The sequence below is a fragment of the Ranitomeya imitator genome, chromosome 2 (assembly GCF_032444005.1).
Source record: "Ranitomeya imitator isolate aRanImi1 chromosome 2, aRanImi1.pri, whole genome shotgun sequence".
Classification (NCBI taxonomy): Eukaryota; Metazoa; Chordata; class Amphibia; order Anura; family Dendrobatidae; genus Ranitomeya; species Ranitomeya imitator.
Window position 1 is genome coordinate 654,160,563 of NC_091283.1, and position 21,889 is coordinate 654,182,451.

The 21,889-nt window shown below is 45.1% G+C and overlaps 1 protein-coding gene across 7 annotated transcripts in view; it reads left to right on the forward strand.

The window, feature by feature from the left end:
• The window catches only part of LOC138667072 (oocyte zinc finger protein XlCOF6-like), a 157,652-nt gene that overhangs the window by 59,663 nt on the left and 76,100 nt on the right, over positions 1-21,889 (forward strand). Inside the window, exon 1 of one of the 7 annotated variants that reach the window (XM_069755335.1) lies at positions 11,110-12,385. The exons of the other annotated variants lie outside the window; for them this stretch is intronic. The gene's annotated coding sequence lies outside the window, so the exon portion shown is untranslated. Of the gene's footprint in view, positions 1-11,109; positions 12,386-21,889 lie in introns of those variants that run through there. 7 annotated transcript variants of the gene reach the window in all.

Below are 21,889 nucleotides of genomic sequence, written 5' to 3' on the forward strand. Positions count from 1 at the left end.
ATCCAGTTGCCCTATAGAATACAGCTTACAGTCGTCTCTTTCTTTTCATTGCCACCTTGTCTAGATGCCATGAAGACTTTTCACTTTTCCCTCCGGTCTTTTGCAGCACATCCTGATACAGTGCCTTTAAAAATAAGAGTGTTATTAACCCCTTTCTGCCATCGGAAGTACTATCCTGTCCATGTGACCTGGGACCTAACTCCCATGGACGGAATAGTACATCATATGCGATCAGCGGCCGGGTGTCAGCTGATTATCACAGCTGACTCCCAAGACTAAGTGCCAGGAAGGGTCGCAGACCACTCCCAGCACTTTAACTCCCGAAACACTGCGATCAAACAAGATTGCAGCGTTCCAGTGGCATAGAGAAACATCATGCAGGGAGGGGGCTCCCTGCATGCTTCCCTGAGACCCTCAGAACAGCACAATCACATTGGTCTCCTCCTGCAGGCCCCCGGATCCAAGATGGGCGCGGGGTCCTTCCGGGTACTGTAGGGAAGTGGCTTTCTCCGTGCCTGCTGAGAGCAGGCGCAGAGAAGCCTCCTACACTGCCTGTCAGATCACTGATCAGCGATCTAACTTTATACAGTGATATCCCACCCTGGGACAATGTAAAAAAAAAGTTAAAAAAAATATTATACTGTGTAAAAATATATATTTTTTAAAATTCCTAAATAAAAAAAAAGCCAATATTGTTCCAATAAATGCATTTCTTTATGTAAATAAAAAAAAACAATAAAAAGTACATATATTTAGTATCGCAGCGTCCGTAAAGACCCGACCTATAAAACTGTCCCACTAGTTAACCCCTTCAGTGAACGCCGTAAAAAAGGCGTAAAACAATGCTTTATCATCATACCCTCAGAATAGAGTGATGCAAAAATATTTTTTATATAAAAGTTTTTATTGTATAAAAGCCGCAAAACATAAAAAAAATGATATATATGAGGTATCGCTGTAATCGTACTAATCCGAGGAATAAAACTGCTTTATCAATTTTACCAAACGCTGAACGGTATAAACGCCCCCCCAAAAGAAAGATGAATTGCTGGTTTTTGTTCATTCTGCCTCCCAAAAATCGTAATAAAAAGCGATCAAAAAATGTCATGTGCCCGAAAGTGGTACCAATAAAAACATCAACTCATCCTGCAAAAAACAAGACCTCACGTGACTCTGTGGGCCAAAATATGGAAACATAGCTCTCAAAATGTGTTGATGCAAAAACTATATTTTGCAATAAAAGGTGTCTTTTAGTGTGTGACAGCTGCCCGCTATAAAAACCCGCTATAAATAGTAAATGAACCCCCCCTTTATCACCATCTTAGTTAGGGAAAAATAATAAAATAAAAAAAATGTATTTCCATTTTCCCATTAGGGCTAAGGTTGGGGCTAAAGTTAGGGTTGTGGTTAGGGTTGGGATTAGGGTTAGGGGCGTGTTCGGGTTAGGGATGTGGTTAGGGTTGTAGTTAGGGTTGAGATTAGGGTTAGGGGTATGTTCGGGTTAGGGTTGGAGTTAGAATTGGGGCGTTTCCACCAGGGCTGTGGAGTCGGTAAGCCACAGTTCCGACTCCGACTCCTGGATTTTATCAGGTTCCGACTCCGGCGCCGACTCCGACTCCTTCATAAATGCCCAATTCGTAACAATAAATTTACTGTTGTCAAATATTAACATCGTGCTTATTCAGTTTCTCACCATCATATAAGTAATCAGACCACTTAGAGCAAAAATTATATTTATTAGAATACAATTAGAATATAGCAAATAACTTTTATAAACTTTTCTAAACTCATGTAAGTAAATATGCAATAAACACTGTTATGCAGTTAATAGGAAGAAATCTATAAATTTGTCCTCAGAAAAATTATTGCCTCTGTCAGATCCTCCTTCATGGATGCCCTCAAATCTGATCTAATTATTTTGAGAGAAAAGAACAACCTCAGGTTTTTAATTCTGCATTCACAATCCAAATGACAATTGATTTTTCCTAAAAACAATTGTACAAAATTATTGCCAGGTCCATACAACTGATACAGTGGTCAGTAATACTGTTATTCCTCATGTACTCACAGTTAACTGATGCAAAGTTTGTTGAAAGGATAATACTTCTTACAGTCTTCCTCTTCTGAGTAGCAGCTGTGAGATGCTTGGAAGACGCACACCAAACATCTAGTCTAGAGGAGGAGCTTTACTACTAAGAATTTGCAATACATTTTCAGTTTCATACATTGTAGGTAGGGGGGCTGGGGTAGCATGAGGTTAACCAAGTATAAGATTAGATAAGGGCAGTGGAGAACAGTGACACACAAGAAGTAAAGCCCCGTCACACAAAGCGAGATCGCTAGCGAGATCGCTGCTGAGTCACAAGTTTTGTGACGCAACAGCGACCTCAGTAGCGATCTCGCTATGTGTGACACGTAGCAGCGACCAGGCCCCTGCTGTGAGATCGCTGGTCGTGTCGGAATGGCCTGGACCTTTTTTTGATCGTTGAGGTCCCGCTGGGTAGCACACATCGCTGTGTTTGACACCTTACCAACGACCTCATGACAGGACGTCCCTCATTGAGGTCTGTTAATCGTCATGAAATAGCTGCCATGTGACATCGTTGTACAGGTCGCCGCATCGCTGCTGCGTCGTTGGGGAGATCTCACAGTTTGACATCTCACCAGCGACCACATAGCGACGCAGCAACGATCCCTGACAGGTCGTATCGTTGTCGGGATCGCTGTAGCGTCGCTAAGTGTGACGGGGCCTTAAGAAATGTCTATCTCCAGCAGAACTGCTTATCACTGTTGTTCATAGTATGATAGAATATATTTGAGTAACATTTATAAAATTCATATGAAAGTTCAAATATGAAATATTAATACATTTTTTTAAAGCTGGAGTCGGTACATTTCTACCGACTCCGACTCAAACCAAAAGTAACTCCGACTCCACGACTCCGACTCCACAGCCCTTGTTTCCACTGTTTAGTTACATCAGGGGCTCTCCAAACGTGACATCGCGTCTGATCTCAATTCCAGCCAATTCTGCTTTGAAAAAGTAAAATGGTGCTCCTTCCCTTCTGAGCTCTTGTGCGCCCAAACAGTTGTTTACCCCCACATATGGGGTATCAGTGTTCTCAGAACAAATTGGACAACTACTTTTGCTGTCCAATTTCTCCTGTTACCCTTGGGAAAATAAAAATTTGGGGGCTAAAAAAATCATTTTTGTGGGAAAAAAATGATTTTTTATTTTCACGGCTCTGGGTTATAAACTTTACTGAAACACTTGGGGGTTCAAAGGTCTCACAACACATCTAGATAAGTTTTTTGGGGGGTCTAGTTTCCACAATGGGGTCACTTGTGGAGGGTGTCTACTGTTTAGGCACATCAGTGGCTCTGCAAATGCAACATGATGCCAGCAGACCTTTCCACCAAAGTCTGCATTCCAAAACGCCACTTCTTCCCTTCCAAACCCTGACATGTGCCTAAACAGTAGTTTTTCTCTTCGCCATGACAGCACCCACTTGAGAGAGGGGATCCGCCCCTAGGAACAGGAAACCCTACGGAGAGATAAAAGGGGCTGTCCCTCTCGCTCCCACAGTTGTTGGTTTCCTGTTCCTAAGGGAACTCAAGGAGAGAAGAGGATGCCTAGCCTGGATGCCGCTTGCGTGGTTACCTTGAGGACAGCAAGGGCTCCAGAGCTGGAAGCAGCATCGGGGGTCCTGTCATCAGCTCCCCGCCCTGCTGGCAGGCGCCGTGAGGCCAGGTTCGGGGAGTCGCCTGGCTCACGGAGGATGAGCGTCTTCTCGTGGCCTGCGGAGGGCGAAAAACATGCAGGTAAGCCCGTCGCCTCGCCATGCTCGGCGGGTGCACGCTCGGTCATGTGGCCCGGTGTGTCTTCCCCCGGAAGTGATGCGAAAGCTTCCGGGGTGAATTAGGAGGAGAGTTGGCACTTGCGCTGGGGACAGCGGCAATGCGCAGGCACACACAACTTGGCCGCGACCCGGAACTGACGAGTACTTCCGGGTGCAACAGGATGAAGATGGCGGCTTCCATTATAAAAAGACATCGGCGGTGATACTCCGGTGTCCAGCATGGCATCCCCAAAGGACTCAGCGGTGCCTTCTTTGGAAGACACAGCAGTTGCACCTCGCAGCCGTTCAAGCAGCAGCGGACACTCCAAGCAGAGCAGACTCTCCACAAGGAGCGCTGAAGAAAAGAGATCCGATCGATCTACCTCTCAGCCTGTGTCTCGGTCTTCTCCTCTTCAGCTGGTACCTTGACCGAAAGCTTCACTGGGGTGAGTGTATTTTCCACCCTATTAGGCCGGATTCACACTACAGTGAGATACGGCCGAGTCTCGCAGGTTAAAAACAAGCTCTGGCACCGGGACTCCTGAGCTGACCATGCGGCTCCATGTATTGCTATGCGGCCGCACGCTCCGCTCTGGAGTGCCGGTGCCAGAGCTTGGTTTTAACCTGCAAGACTCGGCCGTCTCTCTCTGTGTGTGATCCCGGCCTTAAGCTGATTGTTGTTCCCTCTTTCTTCTATGCACCCTAGGCAAAAAGAACTGAAAAATCTAAGCACAAACAATGTGCTTTATGCTCCCAGCCCCTCTCGGATAGTCATACAAAAAGAATGTGTCACACATGTATTGAGTCCACCTTACGTGAAGAATCCTCAGTAAGGTCAGAAGATATTAGACAGATGATCAAAGAGGAATTAGGAGCCTTAAGGGGTTCGGATAGTATTCCAGAAATTAAAACCAGAAAAAAATATGACTCGCCAAAATCTGACCATTCTGCTGATATTAAAGATAGGGATACGGGTATTTCCCAGGAATACCTTTCCTCAGAAGGTGAACAAGACACATGCCTTCCAAAAGAAAGCATAGGTAGTCTCGTTAAACCTGTCCGAGAAACCATGGGGTATTAAAGATACCAAAGACCCCAAAACCACACAGGACATCATGTTCGCAGGCTTAAGGTACCGTCACACTAGACGATATCGCTAGCGATCCGTGACGTTGCAGCGTCCTGGCTAGCGATATCGTCCAGTGTGACAGGCAGCAGCGATCAGGCCCCTGCTGTGATATCGCTGGTCGGGGCAGAAAGGCCAGGACTTTATTTCGTCGCTGGCTCTCCCGCTGACATCGCTGAATCGGCGTGTGTGACGCCGATTTAGCGATGTCTTCGCTGGTAACCAGGGTAAACATCGGGTTACTAAGCGCAGGGCCGCGCTTAGTAACCCGATGTTTACCCTGGTTACCATCGTTAAAGTAAAAAAAACAACCACTACATACTTACCTACCGCTGTCTGTCCCCGGCGCTGTGCTTCTCTGCACTGGCTGTGAGCACAGCGGCCGGAAAGCAGAGCGGTGACGTCACCGCTGTGCTTTCCGGCTGCCCGGCGCTCACAGCCAGAGCAGAGAAGCACAGCGCCGGGGACAGACAGCGGTAGGTAAGTATGTAGTGGTTGTTTTTTTTTACTTTAACAATGGTAACCAGGGTAAACATCGGGTTACTAAGCGCGGCCCTGCGCTTAGTAACCCGATGTTTACCCTGGTTACTGGCATCGTTGGTCGCTGGAGAGCTGTCTGTGTGACAGCTCTCCAGCGACCAAACAGCGACGCTGCAGCGATCCGGATCGTTGTCGGTATCGCTGCAGCGTCGCTTAGTGTGACGGTACCTTTATCAGAGAAAAAAGACCAACCTTCCCAGTAATTGCAGCAATCAAAACCTTGGTCAAAAAGGAATGGGAAAGCCAGGGGCAGAAAGGGTTGCCTTCATCATCAAAAAGGCGTTATCCCTTTAACGATGAGGATTTGTCTACATGGACAAAAGCCCCAAAAATAGATGCTGCAGTAGCATCCACGTCCAGAAAATCTTTACTACCAGTAGAGGATTCGGGTTCCTTACAGGACCCACTGGATCGTAAAGCTGACTCCCTTCTAAAGAGGTCATGGGAATCATGTACAGGGGCATTTAAACCGGTAATATCAGCTACATGTATGGCAAGGTCCATGTTAGTCTGGTTAAACATTCTAGAGGAAGGTTTAAAAGGCGGTCTCTCCCGAGATAAACTAATCTCTTCCATACCTTTGATTAGAAATGCTACAGCCTTCCTGGCGGATTCTTCTGCTGACTCTATTCGGTTAGCAGCTATATCAGCAGGCCTAGCCAACGCTTCACGCCGAGCACTTTGGCTATAGGGTTGGAAAGAAGATGCTCAAACAAAATCTAAACTCTGGCCTACCGTGCCAGGGTGAGTACCTGTTTGGTACAAAACTAGACGAAATTCTCACCCCAGGCGGGTGAGAGGAAAAAGGGATTCCCTAATAATTATTTTCCATCTTATAGGAGAGCATTCCGGGAACCCGTATTTAATAAGAGAAAGGATTTTAGAAACCGGGACCGCTGGGCCAATAAAGATACCAAACAAAAAGGTGCATTTTTCGGAAAACGTCCATTTAAAATGCAAGAGAAACCACACTAGGACAGATTTACCAGTGGGTGGTAGATTATCTTTTTTCTCCCAACAATGGGGAATGGTAACATCCAACTCTTGGGCAACTAGCCTCATAACCTCAGGCCTAAAACTAAAATTTGCCCGAGTCCCTCCGGACTCCTTCCTGTTGACTTCTCTAAAAATCTCAATCTCAATAGGGATTTTTGGAGCAGGAAATAAGATATCTCCTATCCAAAAGGGTACTAGTAGAAGTCCCGTTTCATTAGAGGGGAAAGGGATTTTACTCCCCTTTATTTTTGGTTCCAAAACCAGATGGGTCATATAGAACTATAATAAATCTTAAGAAATTGAATATCTTAGAAAACCAAACCTTCAAGATGGAGTCTATCCGATCCACTGTAAAACTTCTGTTTCCTAGTTGCTTTATGGCAGTCCTTGACCTAAAAGATGTGTACTACCATCTACCAATTTATATCGAACATCAGGAGTATCTTCGTGTGACGGTCATGATGAAAGGACAAGTATGTCATTTTCATTATACAGCAATGCCCTTTGGACTGTCAATAGCTCCTAGGGTCTTTACCAAATTAATGTCAGAAGTGATGTCATACTTAAGGTTAAAATATACCCCTATAGTCCCATACTAAGAGGACCTTCTAGTGGTGGGAAATTCCCCTTCACAGTGCCAGCAACGCCTATTTGATACAATTTCATCTCTGCAGGAATTGGAATGGTTAATTAATTGGGAAAATTCCAGATTGTCTCCAACAACTCGCCAAACATAACTAGGTCTTCTCTTAGACTCCGTAAGTCAGAGATGTTTCCTCCCAGAAGCTAAACAGCTAACAATAAGGAATAAAGTACAATCACTAGTTAATAACCCTATAATTTCCCTCAGGGAAGGCATGTCCCTTCTTGGTTCCTTTACATCATGCATTCTGGCTGTCCCATGGGCTCAATTCCATACTAGACAGGTACAGTATACCATACTACAGGAAGAAGAAAGACTACAGGGTCATTTAGGAAGTCATCTATCCCTACCAATAGAAGTAATCGAGTCCCTAACCTGGTGGCTAGAGCCAAATCATCTTGTAGTTGGGGTCCCTTGGGTGGTTAAACCCTCAAGAACAATTTTTACTGATGCCAGTCCTAGAGGTTGGGGAGCACATCTAGGAGATCAGATAGTTCAAGGACAATGGTCTATTAGTGAGTCAGACGATTCATCTAATGAAAGGGAACTAAAAGCCATCTATCATGCCATGTGTAAATTCCTTCCGCAGTTACAAGGAACACACACAAGAATATTATCAGACAACATTGTCAGGAATCCCCTGACCGCTGCCACCAATTTGTCACGATTCACACCGTGACCGTCACCCCTACGTCACGGGTTGGGGTGATTTTAGGCCAACAGACGGCTATCACATGTGCAGGGGGGCTTATCTTAGTTATCCCTCCACTGCTAACAATGTGATGAGAAAACACACACAAGGCTATTGACCTCTTAGTTTACAGCAGGGGCTTATTCTAGGTATCCCACTGCTTTCAATATACCACCAACTGCAGGGATTTATGTATATCCCGCTTACCGTTCCACTTAAAACTTGCAGCTCTCTGGCGCCCCCCTTACTCTCAGGTCAGATTAGGTACTGCACCCTGGGTAATTAGTCGCCAGAAAGGCTGCCTGCTATGTACTGGCTTTTGGGCACGCTGCAGCGACGCGATAACTACTCCCACTCAGGCAGGAACAGTAATTATCAACGCCGCAGTCGCTACAACATCACTCAACAGTCTGCACACTATCGCTGCCACCAGCTTCGATTAAACGGGTCCGAAGCTAACCCAACACAGTAGCGTAATTCTCTTCCAGAGACAGGGTACGTTTAGAGCATGGAGAATGAACTAACATATAATATTATATCCCATAAAAAAATTAGGCAGTGCTTTATCAAAAATATTTTATAAAGATGTTACAAATGAGACAATTGCAAATATGTACAAGGGTAATTATGAAATAAACAGGGATTAAATGAGAAAATGTAACACTCACATGTTCAAAGCATGGCAGGCAACCAGGCTAGTGGAGTTTTTTCCATACGTCCCAGCTCATTGGACGTGCTGCTGGCTTCAGGAGAAGACAAGAAGTCAAGAAGAAGTCTGAGCTGGGGAAGCCTGCCAGACACTTAAAACCTTAAGGCTGTGACATCACAGAAAGGCTGGCTTATCCAGACCCTCCTCTCTCTACATTCGGAGTAAACTTTAAACTATTTTCTCTGATTTCTATAACTTCACTACAAAACATGTCAGAGTCATAACAAACCCATCATTCACCTCGGATTAACGTGAGCATTCTAATGAGATCAAATATGTCCTATCTGGGATACATATTTACAGAGAAATCCCTACTTCTTTACCAGATGGAGTTAGAAGCCCGAGTTTCAAGGGATGGGTAGATACACCGAGTGGGAATACGAATATATATTTTCGTGTTCTTAACGTAAACATTGTGCATAATATCGTACATAAACCAAACAAAGAATCTTTCATGAACTTTGGAGCCATTTTCCAGTTCCAGCTGGAGGAAGATTCTAACCTGGTCGTAAATACCTTTCGGCCATAAAACTCCCCCCAGTACATTGGCAAAGCAGCTCTTGGCTGAATGAAAGGGAAGGGGGGCTTGGGAGTTGAAAGTCAGGAATTTGAAGCTACAAACTGTTGCAGCATCACTCCAAGAAGGGGGGCTTAGCCCACGCAGGCTAGCAAGAGAACTACTTATGATATTTCATACCATATCGTGACAAACATGACTTCTGTCGCGTACATAAATCATCAAGAAGAAACGAGATCAGGAGCTCTCATGTCTATAGCAGATGACATCCTAACTATAGAAACATCTTCTATTCTTGTCAGCACTGCATGTCAGAGGAGTGGGCAATTCAAAAGCGGCTTTCCTCAGCCATCACACCCTCCACCAAGGAGAGTGGGTACTTAACCATCACATCTTCAGGATATTAAGAGAGATGGGGCACACCCGAAATAGACCTTTTCACAACAAGGAGCAACAGACAAGTCGAAAAATTCGCTTCACTGTTTCTGACAGACAACCCCAATATCCTCGATGCCCTCCAAGTTCCGTGGACAAACCGGCAAGCATATGCATTTCCTCCAATGATACTCCTTCCGACAGTAATCAGGAAGATAAGGGAGGACAGAGCAAACGTGATTCTAATAGCACCATTTTGACCCAAGAGACCATGGTTCTCCTGGCTCAGCCATGTCGAGCACGGATCCGTGGATTCTCCTGGAGGATCAGGATCTCCTGTCCCAGGGCCCCTTCAACCACCCTCATGTGAAGGGCCTATGGTTCACAGCCTGGAATTTGAGAGGCAGCTACTATGGAATGGAGGAAATTTCTTAGTCTTTTCCCAGCAGCTCTGTCAAAAGAAATTCCAATTTCTACTATCTTGGAGTTTCCCCAAAGAGGGAGTGATTTAGGCCTATCAGTTAATACTTTGAAAGTACAAGTATCTGCTCTGGGTGCCTTATATAGTCACAATATTGCAGGAGATATGTGGATAGCCTGATTAATTTCAGCATGCTAAAGGTCAGAACCAGTCCAAATTCCCCACATACCACCATGGGATCTCAATCTAGTTCTCGAAGCCTTAACAGTGGACCCATTCGAACCAATACACTCAGCCGACATAAAATACATCTCCCTTAAGACAGCTCTTCTTGTTGTTATGTTCTTAACGTAAACATTGTGCATAATATCGTACATAAACCAAACAAAGAATCTTTCATGAACTTTGGAGCCATTTTCCAGTTCCAGCTGGAGGAAGATTCTAACCTGGTCGTAAATACCTTTCGGCCATAAAACTCCCCCCAGTACATTGGCAAAGCAGCTCTTGGCTGAATGAAAGGGAAGGGGGGCTTGGGAGTTGAAAGTCAGGAATTTGAAGCTACAAACTGTTGCAGCATCACTCCAAGAAGGGGGGCTTAGCCCACGCAGGCTAGCAAGAGAACTACTTATGATATTTCATACCATATCGTGACAAACATGACTTCTGTCGCGTACATAAATCATCAAGAAGAAACGAGATCAGGAGCTCTCATGTCTATAGCAGATGACATCCTAACTATAGAAACATCTTCTATTCTTGTCAGCACTGCATGTCAGAGGAGTGGGCAATTCAAAAGCGGCTTTCCTCAGCCATCACACCCTCCACCAAGGAGAGTGGGTACTTAACCATCACATCTTCAGGATATTAAGAGAGATGGGGCACACCCGAAATAGACCTTTTCACAACAAGGAGCAACAGACAAGTCGAAAAATTCGCTTCACTGTTTCTGACAGACAACCCCAATATCCTCGATGCCCTCCAAGTTCCGTGGACAAACCGGCAAGCATATGCATTTCCTCCAATGATACTCCTTCCGACAGTAATCAGGAAGATAAGGGAGGACAGAGCAAACGTGATTCTAATAGCACCATTTTGACCCAAGAGACCATAGTTCTCCTGGCTCAGCCATGTCGAGCACGGATCCGTGGATTCTCCTGGAGGATCAGGATCTCCTGTCCCAGGGCCCCTTCAACCACCCTCATGTGAAGGGCCTATGGTTCACAGCCTGGAATTTGAGAGGCAGCTACTATGGAATGGAGGAAATTTCTTAGTCTTTTCCCAGCAGCTCTGTCAAAAGAAATTCCAATTTCTACTATCTTGGAGTTTCCCCAAAGAGGGAGTGATTTAGGCCTATCAGTTAATACTTTGAAAGTACAAGTATCTGCTCTGGGTGCCTTATATAGTCACAATATTGCAGGAGATATGTGGATAGCCTGATTAATTTCAGCATGCTAAAGGTCAGAACCAGTCCAAATTCCCCACATACCACCATGGGATCTCAATCTAGTTCTCGAAGCCTTAACAGTGGACCCATTCGAACCAATACACTCAGCCGACATAAAATACATCTCCCTTAAGACAGCTCTTCTTGTTGCCTTAGTATCAGCAAGAAGAGTAAGTGACATTCAGGCATTGTCAATAGATCCTTCTTTTCTGTCTATATTCCAGGATAGAATTATCCTAAAAACAGACCCTTCTTACTTGCCTAAAGTAGGCACCAAATTCCATAGGTCTCAAGAAATCTTCCTTCCTTCCTTCCTTCCTTTTATAATAACCCCGCAAATCAGGAAGAGGAAAAATACTATACATTAGATGTGAGAAGGGCCCATAATAGCTTATCTAGATAGAACTAGCCCCTGGAGGGCCATAAGAAAGGATCTGGAGTCATGAAAGTACGTTATCCCGGAGGATTCCGGACGCAATATGCCTGGCTTATTCATCAAAAGGGGATAATCCGCCTGAGATCGTAAAGGCACACTCTGCCCGGGCGATAGCATCATCCTGGGCTGAAAGAGCAGAGGTCCCAATTGAACTAATATGTAAGGCCACAACTTGGTCTTCTCCTACTACCTTTTACAGTCACTATAGATTGGACTTGTCTTCCTCCACTGACTTATCTTTCGATAGATCAGTTCTTAACACGGTGATCCCCCCCAAATGACTATCTCTGAAAGTCTCTCAAGTGGGTGCTGTCGTGGCAAAGAGAAAAACCGGATTACTTACCGGTAATACTCTTTTATAGAGCCACAACAGCACCCCTTCACTTCCCTCCCTAATAGTTATTTTGAATATTAGCTCTGATAAGGGTTAATGGTTCTTTTAGCTAGTCATACTTAAGTTAAGTAAATATAAATAAGAATATTGGATTGCCTACTAAAACTGGTGGGCGGTTCCTCTCATTCTCTGTTACCCAACTGTGGTAGCGAAGGGGACCGCCCCTTTTATCTCTCCATAGGGTTTCCTGTTCCTAGGGGCGGATCCCCTCTCTCAAGTGGTTGCTGTCGTGGGTCTATAAAAGAGTATTATCGGTAAGTAATCCGGTTTTTCTCCCACATATGAACTATCAGCGTACTCAGAACAAATTGCACAACAACTTTTGGGGTCCAATTTCTCCTGTTACCCTTGGGAAAATACAAAACTGGGCGCGAAAAGATCATTTTTGTGGAAAAAATAGGATTTTTTATTTTTACGACTCTACATTATAGACTTTTGTGAAGCACTTGGGGGTTTAAAGTGCTCACTGTTACAGAACCCCCCCAGCACCAAGAATGTTATGCAGTATATGTATGTATAATAGTTTCCATGTGAAATGCATCAGTCCACAGGCTGCGCCCTGGACAAGATATTCTCTTTCTGACCTCCCCCCACCTTTATTAACCAGACATGATAGGCTTCCGATCATCCAGTTTCCTTAGAGCATATTCCATATGCTCCTTACGAAAAAACAAACTCCATACGTAATTGAAGAGTAACAACTGGTATCCATTGGGTCCACGCATGGCTTCCTCCACATTTTGTAGCTCCTGCATTAAATTCTATTCAATCTGTTGAAGCTGGAACATCTCCTGTAGTTTCCATTTCTTGTTGCGGTCATATAGCTACTCTGGTCCTCTTCCCAAGGCCGATTTGGTGGGGTTGGATATAGTGGCATCCGAAACCTGCTGTGCATGCCTCATCCATGGTCTGCTGGGTCTGTCTGTATACCTCCCTTGTTGTGGAGCCCTGGATGGTGTGTGAGAACACCAGTCCCCTGCAGCTCCCCCAGTTCCGCCGGGCTGAGTAGTATCCCACTGCTGCCACCAGTGTAACGGGGTCTAACAAGCTGGGGTACCTCTTTCAGTACCACCCCGTGTTTCAGGAGGTCCACTCTGCTTTTGCTGGATTCTGAATGAAGGATGCTGGCTGGAATTCCTTGGTTATGTGAGAGCATATAAAAGCTGACTGCTACCCCACGTATTTCCAGTCTAAAAGAACTACCTTTATTTACAGCACACATAATATATAAGGCTACGTTCACATTTGCGTTGTGCGATGTTGCGTCGGCGACGCAACGCACAATGCAAACAAAAACGCACGCTAAAACGCATAGTTTTGCGACGCATGCGTCCTTTTTTGCCGAATTTTGGACGCAAAAAAAATGCATCTTGCTGCGTCCTCTGCACCCTAACGCTTGCGGCAAAAAAACCGCATGCATCGCAAAACGCATGCAAATGCATGTCCATGCACCCCCATGTTAAATATAGGGCACATGGTGCATGCGTCGCCGCGGCTGCGCCCGACGCAGCCCGGCAGAATACAAATGTGAACGTAGCCTAACACAGATACACAGGGCAGGCCAATAGGAACACAGCAGGCCAGACCTACATTACAATAGCCGCAGGGGGCCGGATCCTGCCAATATTTAATGTGGGAATTACAAAGGTGGGGGGAGGTCAGAAAGAGAATATCTTGTCCAGGGGCGCAGCCTGTGGACTGATGCATTTCACATGGAAACTATTATACATACATATACTGCATAACATTCTTGGTGCTGGGGGGTTCTGTAACACTCCCCACACCTAGATAAGTTCCTTAGGGAGTCTAATTTCCAAAATGGTGTCACTCGTGGGGGTTTCCAATGTTTAGGCACATCAGGGGCTCTCCAAATGCGCCATGGTGTCCGATCTCAAGTCCAGCCAATTTTGCATTGAAAAGTCAAATATGCTCCTTCCCTTACGAGCTTTGCCATGCTCCCAAACAGTGGTTTACCTCCACATATGGAGTATCCGCGTACTCAGGACAAATTGCACAATAACTATTGGGGTCCAATTTCTTCTTTTACCCTTGGTAAAATAAAGCAAATTGGATCTGAAGTAAATTTTTTGTGAAAAAAGTTAAATGTTCATTTTTTTTAAACATTCCAAAAATTCCTTCCTGTGGAGCACCTCAAGGGTTAATAAACTTCTTGTATGTGGTTTTGAGCACCTTGAGGGGTGCAGTTTTTAGAAAGGTGTCACTTTAGGGAATTTTTTATCATATAGACCCCTCAAAGTGACTTCAAATGTGATGTGGTCCCTAAAGAAAAATGGTGTTGTAAAAATGAGAAATCGCTGGTCAACTTTAAACCCTTATAACTTCCTAATAAAAAAAAATTTGCTTCCAAAATCATGCTGATGTAAAGTAGACATGTGGGAAATGTTACTTATTAAGTGTTTTGTGTGACATATCTCTGATTTAAGGGCAGGAAAATTCAAAGTTGGAAAATTGCAAAATTTTTGTCAAATTTCCATTTTTTTCACTAATAAAAGCAAGTGATATCAAAGAAATTTTACCACTATCTTGAAGTACAATATGTCACGAGAAAGCGTTCCAGAGTTATTACCTCAAAAAGAGACAGTGGTCAGAATTGTAAAAATTGGCCTGGTCATTAACATGCAAACCAACCTTGGGGGTTAAGGGGTTAAAATGCCCTCTGCATAAAAATATCTGTCCATATTATGGCCCTAAATAAACCTCCTGTGTTATATGACTTCCACACTGTCTACCATTATCAGCTATAACCGCCACACCGTCCACCCTTACGAACCATGGCCTATACCATGGCTGTCCCCTCTCTTATTTCTCAGTCGCCCATGACAGCACTACCAGAGAGAGGGGATCTGCCCTTCAGGGACAGGAAACATATAGGATAAAAAGGCAGTACCTCTCTCCTGCGTCAGTTTGGTTTCCTGTCCGTGACAGGGAACTTTCTAGGATCGGTACCTTAAAGATCCAGAGCCGGCCAGTCGAGCTATGACGGCGGGGAGGCCCCTGTCATGGCTGGTGCGGTGTCCAACGCCGCCACTGCTGGGACCGAGGGGTCTGCAGAGTGCGCGGAGCGAAGCGCGGCCGCCTCCCCGGATTGGGGTAGGGGCTGCGGGGACCCGGTGTGCCTTACAACTTCATGTTGCAACAAGCGCTTCCTGATTCGGGGCGGGCGCATGCGCACGGTGTGCGAGGTGCACCAAGATGGCCGCCGCCCCGGATCTAGAGCATCTCTACTTCTGGGTCCCAGGCAGTGCGCGCATGCACAGATCAAGATATGGGTATCAGCGCTTCCCGATAACGCAGCCCTGGAGGAGGGGGTGGATTGGCGCCAAAATTCCTTTTAAAAAGATCGCTGTGGAGATGTTTCCTTGCTGCATGCAGTCCCAATAATGGAGGACAGCGATCAGCAGCTCCAGCCGCCACAGCCATTACAGCAGCAGCAGCATCACCACCAGTGCAAGCCGGATGCGCAAAGAAAAATATTCTCTGCCGGCACCTGCAGTACTCACTCCAGCAGCCATTCCACGCCGCAGATTAAAGTCTCCAGTATGGCTAACCAGCCGACACCACCGACTACGGATCTCATACAGGATCCTATACCTCCTCCAGAACCGGTACCTATGGCTGCGCAAGATGGGTGAGTGATCTTCGTGAAAGTTCACCAATTAATTGGGGTCCCCTTTTCCGTTTATTTTTAGGCAAGAAAAAGAACGGAGAAAACTAAGCATAGGTCCTGTCCCCTGTGCAGAAAACCCTTGTCACAAACCTGGGATAAGAAATTGTGTGATTCCTATATATTACAGGTCCTTTGTGAGGAAACCCCTAATTTCGCCTCTGAATTGTGATCTGTAATCAGATCAGAGGTAGAAACAGCGTTTAAATCCCTTAAAGGGGAAGGCGTTAAAGAGAAAATACCTGTACCCTAACATAACATAGTAACATAGTAAGGCCAAAAAAAGACATTTGTCCATCCATATTCCATCATAATAAATCCCCAGATCTACATCCTTCTACAGAACCTAATAATTGTATGATACAATATTGTTCTGCTCCAGGAAGACATCCAGGCCTCTCTTGAACCCCTCGACTGAGTTCGCCATCACCACCTCCTCAGGCAACCAATTCCAGATTCTCACTGCCCTAACAGTAAAGAATCCTCTTCTATGTTGGTGGAAACACTCTGATTCCTCTAGTTCTGAAGATGGAGATTCAGACAGGCGGGGTTCCTCCTCCTCCTCGGATTCTGAGAGTGGAGGTCGCCACTGCTTCCCTTTAGATGAAGTCGATGCCCTTGTGAAAGCTGTAAGATCGACCATGGGGGTCCTGGATCCCCGTCATGACAAAACGGTACAGGACATCATGTTTGGAGGATTAGGTCAGAAAAAGCACAGTCTTTCCACTTAACGAAAATGTTCAAGCATTAATTAAAAAGGAGTGGGAGAAACCAGAAAGAAAAAACTCATCCGTACCCTCCCTTAAAAGGAAATATCCCTTCGAGGTAGAGGCTTCTACTTCATGGGATAAAGCCCCTAAACTTGACGTAGCAGTAGCTAAGGCCTCAAAAAAATTTGCGTTGCCCTTTGAGGACATGGGAACTCTGAAGGATCCCCTTGATTAAAGAGCCGATACCTTCCTTAAAGGGGCCTGGGAATCGGCAGGGGGATGTTTAAGGCCTGCAATAGCAGCCGCGTGTACTTCTAGATCTCTAATGATTTGGATAGATAACTTAGAAAAACAACTAATAGACGGAGTATCTAGGAATAAAGTGATAGAATCGATTCCCATGATTAGAGGGGCGGCAGCCTTTTTGGCAGACTTGTCAGCCGATTCTATTAAACTCACTTCCAAATCGGCAGCTTTATCTAATGCAGCTTGTAGGACGCTATGGCTAAAAAGTTGTCCAGGCGACCTACAGACTAAACAAAAACTTTGTTCAATTCCATGTGAGGGAAATTTTTTGTTTGGAGAGACCCTGGATGACATTTTACAAAAAGCCGGAGATAAGAAAAAAGGGTTCCCTAACCTGGCCACACCATTTGTTAAGCGGCCCTTTTGGAATAGGAAGTTTTTCCGGAGACGTCCCCCAAGGGAACAGAACAGATGGGATGATGGGAAAAGGAGGGATAGGGGGCTCCTCTTTGGTAATTCCCCAAGGGATAAAAAGACACCTAAGTGACACCTCCCCCAGGGTGGAAGGGAGATTATCTCAATACCTTCCGGCCTGGGAAAAAATCTCGACCAGCACTTGGATTTTGAACTTGATAAAAATGGGACTTCAAATAAACTTTACTTCCCTTCCTCCCCAAAACTATGTGGTCACCCCACTAAAATCCTCACCTCAGCAACAACAAGCATTGGAACAATAAATTTCAAAGCTCATAAACAAAGACATCATTCAAGAAGTCCCCCTACTGGAAAGAGGGACAGGGTTCTTTTCCCCACTGTTTCTGGTTCCAAAACCGGATGAATCCTTCCGTACAATAATAAACTTGCGGAAGCTAAACCGTTATGTAAAGAACCAAAGTTTCAAAATGGAATCAATAAAATCAACAATCAAAAACCTGTTTCCGAATTGCTTCATGATAGTGTTGGATCTCAGCGACGCGTATTATCACGTCCTCATCCACAAAAACACCCAGAAATACCTCAGACTAGCAGTGGTCATGGGAGGAGAAATAAGGGAATACCAGTACAAAGCCCTTCCCTTTGGCATTTCAGTGGCACCCCGTATATTTACCAAATTGATAGCGGAAATGATGGCCCATCTAAGAGAAAAAGACATTTTAATAGTACCATACTTGGACGACTTTCTAATTGTCAGCAATTCAGCCCAACACTGTCGCCAACAATGCGACAGAGTAATAAAAACTCTAACGGAGTTAGGCTGGTTTCTAAATCTCCAAAAATCAAAACTAGAACCGACCAGAGTTCAAGAGTTTTTGGGCCTAACTTTGGATTCGATAACACAGGAATGTCGTCTTCCAGACCAGAAAAAACAAAAAATATTAAATCTTGTCTCAAGAGCTTGCTCAAACCCTCATATGACCTTGAGAGGGGCGATGTCACTACTGGGGTCCCTTTCTGCCTGTCTTCCAGCAATACAGTGGGCACAAATTCAAACGAGGAACCTCCAGTGGGATATACTGAGGAATCGGATTACACTGGAGGGACATCTAGAAGGACATATGACTCTAAACTCAAACACTATTCGTTCCCTAGCCTATTGGTTGGATCCCAACAACCTATCAAAGGGGGTTCCTTGGGTAATAGATAAATCTTGGATAGTTACCTCGGATGCCAGTTCAGCGGGTTGGGGAGCTCACCTGGGCAACAGTATCACTCAGGGAGTCTGGACAGGTCAAGAATACGGAGCATCCTCAAACCAAAAAGAACTTTGAGCGGTGAGCCGCGCTCTATCATTTTTTCTTCCCAGCCTGCAGGGACATCATGTCTGTTTTTTTTTCGGACAATCAGGTAGTGGTAGCCTACCTGAACCACCAGGGGGGGACCAGGTCCCAAGCCCTAATGAAGGCCACTTCCCAAATCTTCACCTTAGCAGAAAACAACTTCCTATCCCTCTCTGCGCTACATATAAAAGGGGTAGAGAAGCAAAAAGCAGTCTAATTAAGCCGTACCCATTTAAAATGGGGAATGGACACTGAATCAAAGCGTCTTCGATCAGATCACCAAACTATGGGGGGTCCCTGTAATAGACCTTTTTGCCAGTGTAGAAAACAGGAAAGTGAAGGAATTCTGTTCTCTGGACACCAGGGGAGGCCCTCGGGCACTGGATGCATTCACGATTCCCTGGACTCAAGGTCTCAAATATGCCTTTCCCCCTCATATACTTATCCCGGCAGTTCTGCATAAAATCAGACAGGACAGGGCGAGACTCATCCTAATAGCCCCCTTCTGGCCCAAAAGGACCTGGTTTTCCTGGCTGAGGATGCTATCGGTCACCGATCCCTGGGTCCTTCTGGACCTCCTATCGCAGGGACCGGTGTTCCACCCTCAGTCAGAGAGTCTCCACTTGACAGCGTGGAACTTGAGAGGTCACTTCTAAAGGCAAGAGGCTTTTCGGATAAATTAGTGTCCACACTATTGAAAAGTAGGAAAACAGTAAAGGTACCATCACACTGGACGATATCGCTAGCGATCTGTGACGTTGCAGCGTCCTGGCTAGCAATATCGTTCAGTTTGACACGCAGCAGCGATCAGGATCCTGCTGTGATGTCGTTGGTCGCTGCAGAAAGTCCAGGACTTTATTTCGTCGCTGGACTCCCTGCAGACATCGCTGAATCGGCGTGAATGAGGCAATACTAATATTGTCCAGAATAGATAAATAAATGTGATTTTCTGGGTTTAAGGAGTATAATGATTTAGGTAACTCAAATGCTAGAATATATAGACATGGTCACCCGATAAGCAAAAGGTCAACCATATAGTATAGTACCATCAAAAAACTTCAGTAAGACAATGAAGTACAGCAATCAGAGAACCAAATGTATAACTCCTACCGCCCAAAGAAAAAATAATAATAATACAAATGCTTGATAGATATTACAGGTTCATCCTATTGAAACGGTGTTTAGGACAAGTACAAAAAGATCGCTCATAGTACTGTTGCTGTTTCAGTACATATTTCAAAATGACAAGTCCACCATATCCCACCAATCTGAGGCCCCCACAGGAGCGATAAGCAGTATAACAGGACACAATGATCCCCCTCATATGACAGCAAAAAAAAGGTGAGAGCATTAATACTCATCTACGGGTCCGTGGTGGGTATACAGCATTGTCAGATGACTCCAAATATCACGGGTCCGTGGTGGGTATACGGTATTGTCAGATGAATCCAGACATCACATCAAGCAAAAGACAGCAGTCTCCCCGACCAATGCCCGACGCGTTTCCCCCCCATATAGATGTAACGGGGGTTCATCAGGGGTATTGTAGCCGCATAAAAGAAAAAGATAAGAGCTGTGGTATACTCACAGGATATGTCCATATAAATACACGTGGGTAAGTATGGAGCACGCCGAGACAGGACTACCCCCGGAAGTGACATCATCCGGAAGGGCAAGCGCTGTGTAAGTGAAGCGCACAGTGCGTTCCATAATAGAAACAGACAGCGCATGCGTCCACAATAGAAACAGACAGCGCATGCGTCATATAACAGCGCGCCTTTAGAAAGTCTCGGAAGTCTGACGTAAAGTACTGTGGGGCAAGCACTGTGTGAGGCGCACAATGCGTTCCATGATAGGGACGAGTGGCGCATGCGTAATGACATAAGGTGGTACAGGGAAAACGCTGTATAAATGAGGCGCACAGTGCGTACCCTAATAGAAACACACAGCGCATGCGTCATAAAAACGGTACACCAAATAAACCTTTGGGAAATCTCAAAGATATGACGCTAAGTAAAACGCCTAAATATGTTCCAAGAGGAAGCGCTGTAAAAGTGAGGCGCCGAATACATACAATAATAGGAACAAACAGCACATGCACCAAAACAGCGTACAGAACTATGCCAATAGATGGTTTCATCCCTGAAAGTGTCACATTGTTACTAGATGAAATGCAAGATACACACCACATAAATTAAGTGTTGCAAATTACGTGCCAAATATGTAATATCCCACGAGAAGCACATGAAATAACATATGCACAAAAAGAAGCAGCCTTATTGACCATAAAGGGGACGGATTAATCCACATACAAGAGTAAATGGATACCACCAGCACACATCAGGACAACAAGAAAACGAAAAGAGAAATAAACCAATATAGTATCCCAAAAATGAAACAGAAAATGAACACTGTATAAATATACCTGGCTATAGCACTAATAACATAGGACCTGACAGGGGGCTAGGTAAAACCAGTTAAGGTCAGCTGTTCGTTGAGGCCCAGAGGGCTCATCGATCTCATTAAATAAATCCATCTTGTCTCGCGCTGCACAATTCTTTTATCCCAGTCACCTCGTCTTACCGAGGGAGGGATAACTTCAATGACCCTGAAATTCAGGGAGCCTGGATCACCACCATGTACGTTGGTGACATGTCGTGCAATTGGAGTATCTCTGCGATGCCGGATATCCCCGAGGTGTTCACTTATCCAAACCCTCAGTTCTCGTTTTGTTTTACCCACGTAATCCTTTGGGCACGAACACGTGCAGAGATACACGACACCTACTGTTCTGCAATTAGCAAATTGTGTCATGGAGAAGATCCTATTCGTAGCTGAACTCTGAAAAGTATTGGAGACGCAAATAAATCTACAGAAAGAGCAATGTCCACATCTGAATGTGCCGGTAGATCTATTATCCAACCAAGTGCCCTGTTTTTTAGGGGGCACAAAGTGGCTCTGAACAATGCTATCCTTGATTGACCTCCCCCTCCTGTATGTAATTGATGGATGTGGAGAGATAAACCCACTAACATCCGGGTCAGACTTCAATATCTGCCAATGTCTCTTGAGGATGTCAAACACTTTTTTGGACTGATCGTCAAAGGTACCAATGAGACGTGTGGCAGATGTTGAGTCACTCTCAGTTTTTGGTATTAGGAGAGATGTCCTGTTAGAGTCCAAAGCTGTGTCAAATGCGGAACCAATCACATCATCGGGGTATCCCCTATCCCTGAAACGATGTTTAAGTTCAGTGGATCTAATTCTGAAGTCACTCAGGGACGAACAGTTTCTTCGTAAACGAAGAAACTGTCCCTTCGGGATGCCACGTTTCAAAGG